Here is a 9,515-nt window from a genome sequence, read left to right as displayed (position 1 = left end):
AGACATATGTCAAAAAATTGTCAAAACATGTTGTTGCTTTGTCATTATGGGGTATTGTGTGTAGACTGCTGAAAAAAAATATTTGATCAATTTTAGCATAAAGCTGGAACCTAACAAAATGTGGAAAAAGTAAAGGGGTCTGAAAATTTTTCAAAGGCACTGTATATGTGCATGCCCATGGAAGCCATTGTGAGCTGGAGGGTGGTGTGTCAGTGCATACCGATTCAAGGGCTTGTGGTTGATAAGATGTGTCAGTGACTTAAATCACTGGTACATCAGAAGTTAGGAAGAAGGCTTCTTCCCTATGCATGCTAAGAAAACACTCCTATCCATGGCTTACTCACTGCAATGCAGATGTGAATCTATCCACAATCTAAATTTAACTCAAAGTGTAACAATTTAAATGTATTATCATATTATCTAGGCCTCTTAGTTTAAATTCAACCTACCATAGACTAAAGTCAATTTAGGCTGTTCAAGAAATAACCCTCAATTTATATTTCAAATCGGTGTGCTTATACAGACGTCCTATGCTAGTGAGTCTACAAAAACCGGCCAACCTAACACGCAGATATTTTTTTCACTTAAAAAAATATTATTATTTTAACCTCTTAACACCACAAGTTGATTCCACTGTATCAAAAATAATAGATTAGGTTACAACATATCCTGTATTAATGCAATTGACAAATTAATACACTTTGCTTTTAGCAATTTTTACAGAATAAAATGTTTTATTACACCTTTGTAAAGGTTTTAATATAGCTAATGCATGTTTAATGAAAGATATTTTAATAAAATGCCAAGGTGTTGCAGCGAACGGAGGGAGCGGGAATCTTACTGGGTCTCTGGAAAGGCAAACACCGTATGCACCGTACCAATAGGGTTAACTCACTTTGTGGAATTGTAATGTGGCTCAAATAACGAGGGCTTCACTGCCCCGTCCGAGTAGGAAGGTACGTCCCCATGCAACACCCATGCTTCGACTAACTTCAGTCTCACGATGCAATCCGATGGCCCCACTGCCCCCATCCCATTTCTGACACCGATATAGCTAACGAGGGCCGTGGGAAGCGAACCAGGGCCTCTGTGAAAGGCATACAACCAACGCATCTTGCCAATATGTTAACTCGATGGGAATTGAAACGTGGCTCTTATAGCGTGGGTCGCTACAGTATATTATGTATAATTACCTAGGCCAATTAGAAGTTAGGCTAGTTCAACTAGGCTATTTGTTTGGGATTTATCTGATTCCTCTGTCTGTAACTGCGTGCATTCCAAACGGCTGTTGTCTATGACGTCCGTAAGCAGGTTTGAGAACCTGTCTGAATTTAATCCAAATGATAACACATTGATACTCAATATTTTGGCGAATATACAAGTGTTAGGCCTACATGTCAAGTCGTCGTGTATGTCAACCGAACACTTTATTTAGTATAGTATCAATAACTTTGTGCTGATGGAGACAATAGTAAATAGTTCATTTAATGCGGGAGAGACCATCCACAGCACTGAAAGGTGTTTCTATGAAACGATCGTGGCGCAAACGTCTTGGTTTTGCTCATAATGTAACACAGTCCAGGAAATAGGCTTTACTTAGGAGGTAAAGAAGCAATTTGAGGCTTTGCTTATCGTCATTGCTCGAGAGGAATCAAGCTCTTAGTGCATTGAATGCTTGGAGACCGATGACTATCCCTATGTCACAGTGGTTTCGACTCACTCAATCATATGCACTTCAACATACAGCGCATGCTGCTTTCGCCTTTGCTTTCGCCTATTCTTTGGGAGTGCTTGCAGGATATGTTTCGATCACACACTTGCACACAGGTACGTAACTATATTAGATTACATTGATGTTTCGCTTCCGTGTGTTTTAGTGAGGGTTTTGAATGGCAGCCGAGTCGAGGAGTATGAGTAGGAATATGAGCGAATACGAACCTATTAACGCACTCGAGACTATATCAAACAAACCAACAAACATAATACACGTTTCATTAGCAATAGTCTGTATCGGTATCAATGACGACGTTAGTACGTGGTTATATCATATGGTTTTGATAGAGCTGCCCAAATATAGGCTACCTTTGCTTTGTCATATTCTTGAAAATGTGAAGTTGAAAACGTTGCTCTGTTATCATGCAACATCAAAACTCAAGGGATTAATCAGTTTGGAGGAACGTTATTGGAAGAGCTTGGTTGACTAGATTCATGACTGTTGTTTTATAATCATAGTCAATTATTAAATGGCTATTTAATAGACTTTGTTGTTTGTTCCTTAAAACAGGCAGAGACAGATGAAAACATCCATATTAGGAAGTCAAATGTCCTACACATAGGCCTAATGGACATGCCATAGCTGTCATTTAGTTAGAGGAACATGGCACAAATGTCATGCGTTCATAATAGCTGATTTTGAGATCGCTGACGCAAAAGTCCCCAACATCTGAAATAGCCTACCATCAAAATTAGTTGGAGCTCATTAACATGTGGCGGGGGTGGGGAGTCGAAAGATGCGGGCTGAGTGGGGGTGTCGGGAAACAGCACAACTTTTGAACCACATGGTATTCATGTTTTATTGTCCTTCATAAACTTCAATAAACCATTGTGGACGTATGTCCTATGCTCAATATGGGGAAGCCTAAATCTCCTATACATGGAGATGTGTGTGACATTGTGGAAGGAAGAAAAGCAGGAGGGCTGTGCCTTAACAATCGTAAAGTAGTGTCCACGTAGCGCAAGGGAGAATATCACAAGTCTGCGCACAGATTTCCGGCAATTAGGCTAAGCGTAGCCTATTCAAACCTCATATATAAAAAAACATGTATTTAAATATTTGACTTGTTTTATTTACTGGCACAAAGGCTATAGGCACAGTACCCAAATCAATTGCCGTATAGGCTAACAATGAAAGACGAAGGCCTAAACAATTTAAGCCAGCTGTGGGTTAGTATGCAATGAATAATGTTGATAAAACTTTTCTGTTTCCCTTTTTTCAACCTCGAGCTGCCTGTCCTCGGTTCTAGTTGCAGGGACGTCACGCGGGTGCTCTACATTCTTAGCGCAAGTGACACGAGAGAGAGAGAGCGGGTGACAGACAGGGAGACAGACAGACAGACAAACAGACAGGGATAGAGAGCGAGAGAGAGAGAGAGAGAGCGAGAGAGAGAGAGCATGGAACCTGTACAGTCCTAGGGCAACAAGAGAGCAGCGCGAGGAAAGTACGCTAGAAACGTGTCATGCAATGGAACTAATAATGCATAGAATAAAAATATGATAGTGGAACCGGCACTCTCGAAATAGTGCCCCAAGTCGTCTAGGCCTATCTGGAGTAATTTCCGCATACTGCATAACCATATCTCTCCTAAGGGAAAACGGTTGTCCACTGTCTTACCTGGAAGGAAGTAGCTAAATACATATTATTGTTCCTGGTTGCAGGTCTCAGACAGACTTCTTTGACTGGCCAAAGATTTAAAGCATTCATTTCCTTGCCCCTGTGAATACAGTGTTACAGTGTTAGTTTTACTTGATGAGGAATGGGAGTGGTCATTAAAGGCTACTATTTAGTTTTATTTGCTTGTGCCCTGATTTGAAGAATGTCATAACATCAAAACATGGCTGTTTTGTTTCGAGGACATTGCAACAATGTATCAGTATAGCAGTGTACTTGTCTGGCTACATTTCGGCAACAATGTAGTGTACAATCAGTGAGTGTTTTGAATGACCCTGCATGCTGAAAAAAGTTATGATGTGATGTAGTCCTACAACAAGACAAAACTTGAAAGATGGAAAATAACTTGACATGTTTGATACAAAGCAGACTTTAGCAGGCTTATAACAGTGCAGCGGTCAGCATTGGGGACAGTTTCCTTAGCCTTGCACACCTGTTTCACAGGATGCAGTTGTTATCTCTGGCGGAGTCAGGTTTCAGATTTATAGGAACATTGTATTCACCTTTCAAAAGTCCGCTGATGAAAACAGTTTTTTTTTTGCGACCCACAATCTCTTCCGTGACATTTGGACATGATTGCAACACATGACGTAGCCTAATTGTATTCTCCCTCAGAACTGAGTAGCCAATGAAATTAGAATGATAATCCACTGGAGAGCCACCGCCTGATGTAATAGGACTACATATTATCTTCAAATTCATTACAGTGAAAAGGTATCCATCCAACCTTTTTCTGAGAGTAAATCACGTCGCATAAAAAAAAATGTCATGACAGGCCTGATGTAAACGTCAAATTTGTCGGTAAACTTTCCAAATGTCAACTAAACAAATAGGCTATGCAAGGTGGGATCTTTTTGTGTTGGTAAAATGTATTATGCGAGAAATGGCTCTGGAAATGCTTTTGTGCGCAAATATTGATATAATAACCTTTATATCAATTTGGAGTCACCAAATGAGATGTTATTTAGTCCTCCCACTACAACTCGGGAAAGCATGCAGTTTATTAGGCTAAAGATTGAAAAAACAGGTTGGTGAAAGTGCAAGGTGGCAAAGCAACATCCAATAACAACATTCACCTTTCCAATAAACATCGAAGGGTCTTATTCTGGTGACATGATGATCAATGCTTGGCTGCAGTTTGACAAATAATCATAATCTCGCTCTTTTGTCCTTAATAATCTCATCATGTAGGCTATACCTGCGCTGTAGGCCTTGTACGCAGTCTGTCGGTTAGAGCGAATGTGCACGTGCTAATACCGGAGTGGGCACATTAGCTAAATGAAGCTTCTTTTTTTGTTGTTGTGACAAAATCATTAGTAGAGTTGAAAATGCTTCGGAAATTCTTTTCATTTGTATTTGTATTAGGTACATGGGAATTTAACCCTCTATGGCATGAATTTTTTGTCTTTGGGGAAAACGATATGCTACGAGGGTACTGAAACACCAAGGTTCTCTATAATACATATACAGTGCCTTGCGAAAGTATTTCGGCCCCCTTGAACTTTGCGACCTTTTGCCACATTTCAGGCTTCAAACATAAAGATATAAAACTGTATTTATTTTGTGAAGAATCAACAACAAGTGGGACACAATCATGAAGTGGAACGACATTTTTGGATATTTCAAACTTTTTCAACAAATCAAAAACTGAACAATTGGGCGTGCAAAATTATTCAGCCCCTTTACTTTCAGTGCAGCAAACTCTCTCCAGAAGTTCAGTGAGGATCTCTGAATGATCCAATGTTGACCTAAATGACTAATGATGATAAATACAATCCACCTGTGTGTAATCAAGTCTCCCTATAAATGCACCTGCACTGTGATAGTCTCAGAGGTCCGTTAAAAGCGCAGAGAGCATCATGAAGAACAAGGAACACACCAGGCAAGTCCGAGATACTGTTGTGAAGAAGTTTAAAGCCGGATTTGGATACAAAAAGATTTCCCAAGCTTTAAACATCCCAAGGAGCACTGTGCAAGCGATAATATTGAAATGGAAGGAGTATCAGACCACTGCAAATCTACCAAGACCTGGCCGTCCCTCTAAACTTTCAGCTCATACAAGGAGAAGACTGATCAAAGATGCAGCCAAGAGGCCCATGATCACTCTGGATGAACTGCAGAGATCTACAGCTGAGGTGGGAGACTCTGTCCATAGGACAACAATCAGTCGTATATTGCACAAATCTGGCCTTTATGGAAGAGTGGCAAGAAGAAAGCCATTTCTTAAAGATATACATAAAAAGTGTCGTTTAAAGTTTGCCACAAGCCATCTGGGAGACACACCAAACATGTGGAAGAAGGTGCTCTGGTCAGATGAAACCAAAATTGAACTTTCTGGCAACAATGCAAAACGTTATGTTTGGCGTAAAAGCAACACAGCTGAACACACCATCCCCACTGTCAAACATGGTGGTGGCAGCATCATGGTTTGGGCCTGCTTTTCTTCAGCAGGGACAGGGAAGATGGTTAAAATTGATGGGAAGATGGATGGAGCCAAATACAGGACCATTCTGGAAGAAAACCTGATGGAGTCTGCAAAAGACCTGAGACTGGGACGGAGATTTGTCTTCCAACAAGACAATGATCTAAAACATAAAGCAAATCTACAATGGAATGGTTCAAAAATAAACATATCCAGGTGTTAGAATGGCCAAGTCAAAGTCCAGACCTGAATCCAATCGAGAATCTGTGGAAAGAACTGAAAACTGCTGTTCACAAATGCTCTCCATCCAACCTCACTGAGCTCGAGCTGTTTTGCAAGGAGGAATGGGAAAAACTTCAGTCTCTCGATGTGCAAAACTGATAGAGACATACCCCAAGCGACTTACAGCTGTAATCGCAGCAAAAGGTGGCGCTACAAAGTATTAACTTAAGGGGGCTGAATAATTTTGCACGCCCAATTTTTCAGTTTTTGATTTGTTAAAACAGTTTGAAATATCCAATAAATGTCGTTCCACTTCATGATTGTGTCCCACTTGTTGTTGATTCTTCACAAAAAAATACAGTTTTATATCTTTATGTTTGAAGCCTGAAATGTGGCAAAAGGTCGCAAAGTTCAAGGGGGCCGAAAACTTTCGCAAGGCACTGTAAGTGGAATAAGGAAAAAAAGCAATATATGCATTAGAAAAAGTTTTATTTGGACAAACATCAACCACAAATGGTTCCAACCAATGACAATTAGAAGCTTTAAAGTCAAAACATCAAACAATCAAATGAACAAACCACTACTAATTACAACTAACACCTCATGTATAAATGTTTCTCACATTTCATATGAGCATATAAACCAACATCCAAATGTCTGTGTGTGTTTGTGTGTGTGGAGGGGTTAGCCTGTGTGTGCGGGTATATGTGCGAGTGTGTTTCAGTGTGTCTGAATGTGTGTTTGCTTGGGTGATTGTTTGAATTAGTGTTTCTCTTTTTGACAAAGCATTCTTTGATTTCCTATTCTGTGTGGAACCTCAGGAAGCAGTTGCTGGTGGATGTGAAACAAAGGTGGACATCACATTTCCAGGCACTTGGATTTTGGTGTACATGTGCACCCTGGTGCCTAGCATCTCCCCTTTCTTTCAGCCATAATCATCCAGTAGACTGTGGCATCCAGGCACACATCAGGGACTAGAATTGGAGCAGCGGGCCCTTTTCTCCTCCTCTACTCATACTCACCAGCAATTGTGGAACCTCTACGACCTATCTTGCGCTCCCGACTCTTTCCACTTTCGCACAGGCCTTCAGCGATGTATAACTTGAAGGTTTGCAGCTTCATTTGTTCCTTCTTTCTCATGCCAGTGCCTTCACAATCTCTTCGGTAGAGCCGCCAGGTGGTCACAATGATCATATCCAGGAAGTGGAACACCAGCCGGTGGTACCACTTCTTTGATCTAATTTTGTTCCGGTACAGTGCAATCAGTGAGTCAAGCAGATCCACCCCACCCATATTCTTGTTGTATTCTTTCACCACAGCAGGGCAGGGGAGATCATCTTTTGAAGACAATGTTGCCACTTGCTCCCACATCTACTAGCTCAGGGTTGTACAACTCTCCCTGTGCAGATTTCTAAGTTGTGCGGGACACCATCAGAGCCAGCCAAGACGAGTATCTTGTAGCCCCGTTTCTTTGGTTTTGATGGCAGGTATTGCTTCAATCTATTTCTTCCCTTGAATGCGACCATCTGCTCATCAACAGCCAGCTAGATAGACGTCAGTTTTGAGGTTAGATGAGTGACCAGTGGTCGGATTTTGTGTAGTGGATCATCATTTTCCTCCTGTCTCTCTTCATTGTTACTGAAGTGCAGGGAATTTTTTGATGGCCTCCCATCTATTCAGTATCATGGTGCCAGCTACTTGGGACACTCGGCAGGCTTTGTTCCAAAACATGAAGGTGCCTGGTAAACCAAACAATGACATGTACACCACAATACTCAGGAACTGCTCCAATTATTTTGTAGTGAGGTTAAGGGGCTTGTTTGCATTACATTGTATCACATATAGATTTGACTGCCCTACAATAACTTCCAGAATGTATTCAGAAACAAACTGCTTGAAGTACTGGAGGGGGGACATGATATCATCAGATCTTGAAAGCAGTTCCTGCCATTCTGAGTAAGCATTGAAGTACGCATTGTGGGGTGTTCTCCACCAGAGTAGGCGTGGAACATCAATCTCTGCTACATCTTCATCCTCAGACTCAGTCTCATTGTCAACAGACATATACCCATCTTCATCCACTGACATGCACACACACACACACACACACACACACACACACACACACACACACACACACACACACACACACACACACACACACACACACACACACGTTACTTTGCTAACTGACCCCTAACTGACCCCTGACCTCCTAACTGTCTCTCAAACCTGATTCGGGGATCCACTCTTCCTGACTCTCCTCAAGCTCTGTCCTCACTGTCAGAGGGAATGACCCTAACTGCTTGATCATGTTCCTTCCGCCCATAAAATGTTCTTGTGTCCATTTCCTGTAAGTATCAGTAGATTTTAAAGTAAATACATTGACTATTGACTATGGTCATAATTATGCTTTCAAGCACATCTCCACACTTTAGCATGATATTGCCAGAACAAAAGTGGTCTAACTGCACATTGTTGCCCTGTGGCAACGAACCAAAAAACAGAGTTTTAGTATATAAATAAAAGCAAAATAAGTCTTTAAACAATCAAACATACTCATGCACATGTATATATTTTTTTTATATAACGTTATTTCAATTTAAACATGTTAAAATTGATTTTATCTTACTAATTGGTGGCTCTGTGTCCCATGCGGCTTTGCTTCCTGAAAGGACTGCTCCACCCCCAGACAAAAGGCCACACCAACTTCAGCCCCTTATTTCATTGGACACAGACATGTCAGGTGATATTATTTATATATATATATTTTTTTTTAAATAAAGGGGCGGTGTGAGGTCCAAAAAGGTAGTTTGTTATCTGAGGGCAACACCATGCCATTGAGGGTGAACTGCAAAAGTAATTTTATGTGCACTAGAAAGGCTTTTATGCACAATTTTCAATTTGATGGAAACACATCTCTGATGAGGAAATGTGTGTTTTATGCAGATTTTAGGATATTAACTGTTGCAATTGGATGGAAACCTAGCTACTAACCATGTTTCCATCCACTGTTGTTATGCGAGTAAAGTCATACCATTTCAAAAAATGTATATTGACAGCTGTGATTTTCTAAATGTTGACAGATCATTTTTCATTTGAAAATGGTGGTGGAAAAGCCTTTATGCAATATTTTGATATGATAACCATCATATTCAATGTAAACTTGAAGTCACGCGATGATATGGTGTCTGGTCCTCCCACTATGACTTGAGAAACCATGCAGTTTATTAGGCTACAGATTAAATAAGTTATTATGCACTTCACAGGGTGTTGAAAGTGCACAGTGATTTTGATGCTTTTCTATAAATATCAAGGGTTTTATTCTGGTGACATGATGATTGAGGCTTGACTGCCATTTGACAAATGCAAATATTCTCGCTCTTATCCATAATCATCTCATCATGTAGACTAGCCTACCCG

General features: G+C 40.6%; 1 protein-coding gene across 2 annotated transcripts in view; it reads left to right on the top strand.

Annotated features, from left to right (window-relative positions):
• Positions 1-1,315: 1,315 nt before the first annotated feature.
• LOC110489634 (zinc finger protein 516) overlaps positions 1,316-9,515 on the top strand; it is a 72,606-nt gene continuing 64,406 nt past the window's right edge. For both annotated transcript variants that reach the window (XM_090199424.1, XM_036948238.2), the window contains exon 1: positions 1,316-1,827. The gene's annotated coding sequence lies outside the window, so the exon portion shown is untranslated. The remainder of the gene's footprint in view (positions 1,828-9,515) is intronic.

This window comes from Oncorhynchus mykiss, chromosome 2, assembly GCF_057628025.1.
Source record: "Oncorhynchus mykiss isolate SJ-2025 chromosome 2, ASM5762802v1, whole genome shotgun sequence".
NCBI classification, from domain to species: Eukaryota; Metazoa; Chordata; class Actinopteri; order Salmoniformes; family Salmonidae; genus Oncorhynchus; species Oncorhynchus mykiss.
Note: the sequence above shows the minus strand (reverse complement) of the source record. Positions and strands in the feature narration are given on the sequence as shown.